The sequence below is a fragment of the Trichechus manatus genome, unplaced genomic scaffold (assembly GCF_000243295.1).
Source record: "Trichechus manatus latirostris isolate Lorelei unplaced genomic scaffold, TriManLat1.0 scaffold00111, whole genome shotgun sequence".
NCBI lineage: Eukaryota > Metazoa > Chordata > Mammalia > Sirenia > Trichechidae > Trichechus > Trichechus manatus.
The window spans coordinates 3,922,760-3,925,329 of record NW_004444047.1 but is presented as its reverse complement, the minus strand read 5'-3'; the positions used below and the strand labels follow the sequence as shown (position 1 = coordinate 3,925,329).

General features: G+C 62.8%; 1 protein-coding gene across 1 annotated transcript in view; it reads left to right on the top strand.

Annotated features, from left to right (window-relative positions):
* RGS12 (regulator of G protein signaling 12) overlaps positions 1-2,570 on the top strand; it is a 122,188-nt gene that overhangs the window by 105,651 nt on the left and 13,967 nt on the right. The gene's annotated exons all lie outside the window — the stretch shown is intronic.

Here is a 2,570-nt window from a genome sequence, read left to right as displayed (position 1 = left end):
ATGTGCGGACGTGTGTGCTCATCCGTGTGCTCATCCGTGTGCGGATGTGTGTGCTCATCCATGTGCGGACGTGTGTGCTCATCCGTGTGCTCATCTGTGTGCGGACGTGCGTGCTCATCCGTATGCGGACGTGCGTGCTCATCCGTATGTGGACGTGCGTGCTCATCCGTGCGTGCTCATCCGTGTGCAGACGTGCGTGCTCATCCATGTGCGGACGTGCGTGCTCATCCATGTGCGGACGTGTGTGCTCATCCATGTGCGGACGTGTGTGCTCATCCGTGTGCTCATCTGTGTGCGGATGTGCGTGCTCATCCATGTGCGGACGTGTGTGCTCATCCGTGTGCTCATCCGTGTGTGCTCATCCGTGTGCGGACGTATGTGCATTCACCCGTGTGCACAGCTCCTACTTGTGTGCCACCATCAAGGCAGAAGTGTGGCGCGAATCTCCTGTGGGGTGGCCCTGCGGTGCTGGGTGTCTGGTGCGGGCCAGCGCTGTGCTGCCCCCTGCCTCTCAGCTGTCAGCCCCCCTTTGGAGGTTGGGGCCCTGAAGTGACTTTCTCGGCCACGCCGTGGTGAGGGGCAGGTCAGATTCCTCCTGGTTGGCTCCCTGCGCCCGTGCGCGCGTTCCTGCTTATAGCATCTCTGCGTGCAGCCCCGTGGGGCAGGGAACGTTCGGAAGGCAAGTTGACAGGGAGGGGCTGGAAGGTCTGACTCGGGTCTCCAAGGCCTTGAGCTCCTGGCTGAGGCTCTGAGGCTCGGAAGGTGATGTGAGGGCACTGCCAGTGGCCTTCCCAGGCAGTGACGTGGCCTGGGTGGGGTTTGGGGTGCTACCACATTGACAGTGACATTGACGGTTACAGAGACGTGACCCCAAGACCAACGGGAGAAGGAGGTTCAGGAAAGTGGGGCGTGTCCAGAAGAGAGGGCAGGAGCTGGGACGGACCTGCCCTCCGGGGACCGCCACGCGTCTCGTGGGACGTGCCGGCACCCGGGTGGGGCTTTGAAGTTTTCGGCAGGAACAGGAGGTGGCAGGAAGCCCTTCTGAGGATAGACACACAAGGGGGAAGGCACGCTGGGGGGGAAGAAGGCCAGCCTGCTCTGCGGCCCTGGGCTTGTCGTCGGAGCCTCCGGCCTCTGCGGCCACAGGGGCACGGCTGCTGGCAGAGGGGCCTTTACCAGGTGCCGGGGTGGTCAGCCTGGTGGGTGGGCATCGCTGCCTGACGGAGCGCCGGTCACCGCCCAGGTCTCAGCTTTACTGGCTGCCCGGGTGGTCAGCCTGGTGGGTGGGCATCGCTGCCTGACGGAGCGCCGGACACCGCCCAGGTCTCAGCTTTACTGGGTGCCCGGATGGTCAGCCTGGTGGGTGGGCATCGCTGCCTGACGGAGCGCCGGACACCGCCCAGGTCCCAGCTGCTTCGTGCAGGCTGCGAGCAGAGCCCTGGGACACGATTACGCATCCAGAGGGGTGGGGTGTGCCCCTCAAACCCAAAATATTTCTGAATTCACTTTCTAAATCCGTTGTTCTTGTTTAGTTACCCTTTCTTAGAACTCCCACTAAGAGCAAACAGACTGTTTGGGAACCAGGTGCTTTGTCTTCGTGGCACACGTGAATATCCCATAATGTCAACATTCCTGGGCTGTGCTTCTGCCCAGGTGGCCTGTGGGCCCCTCCTCCCCCAAGGGCCCCCAGCCTGGCTGCTGAGTCTCTCCCTCCACGCCGGCTCCTCTCCCCCGGCTAACTGGCTTGTCTGCTCTCCTGTGAGGCCCGGGGTCGGATGCACTGGTCTCTGTTGGCTGACGTGACTTCTGGAAACCTTACTGGTTCCAGCATCGTGGTCATTTGAAATTGCCAAGTGGCGTGACAGTAGGCAGCATCTGAAGCCATAAGGTTTTATCGTGTGTCAGTTAGCTGCTGCTGCCGGAAACCCACCCCAAAACTCGGCGGCTTAAAACAGCCAGTATTTCTCACTGCTCTGAACCTGCGGGCCAGCAGGCTTCTGCTGACTAGGGCTCTGCTGACCTCGGCTGGCCTCGTCACGTCCTCTCCGCGGCCATGTCAGCTGGGGCAACTGGTCGAAGGTGGCCTCACTCGTGTGTCTGGCCCGTGTGCATCCAGCCCCGGGCCCCCAGGCCTCCAGCCAAAAGGCCAAGAGAGTCGGGTGGTGGCCAGCACCCCAGACTGGGTGAGTACCCCGGTTCTGTCTCAGGCCTTCAGAGTGCGACCAGCGTGCCTCATCTGCCCCCTCCCCCACACAGTTAGAGATGGCCCCCCTGCCAGCTCGTTCATTGTCGCGGGTGGCCTGAGGTTGCCTGGGAGGCCCCGGCAGCTCTGAAGGGTGGAAATGCCGCCTGACCCCATGGTGTCCGCTCACCACCCTGAGCGAGGAGGCGGCCGGGTGGGGCCTGAGGTCCGTGTCTCAGCTGAGGAGCTGAGAGTAGACTGTGGTGCAGCACCATGGCGGGAGGAGAAAGGGCTGACCCGCAAAGCCCTCGGCTCAGCTGCTGTCCCCACACAGCGTCCTGTGTGGCTGTGACACAAAGTGCGTGCGCCGCGGGTGGGGGTGGGGGGC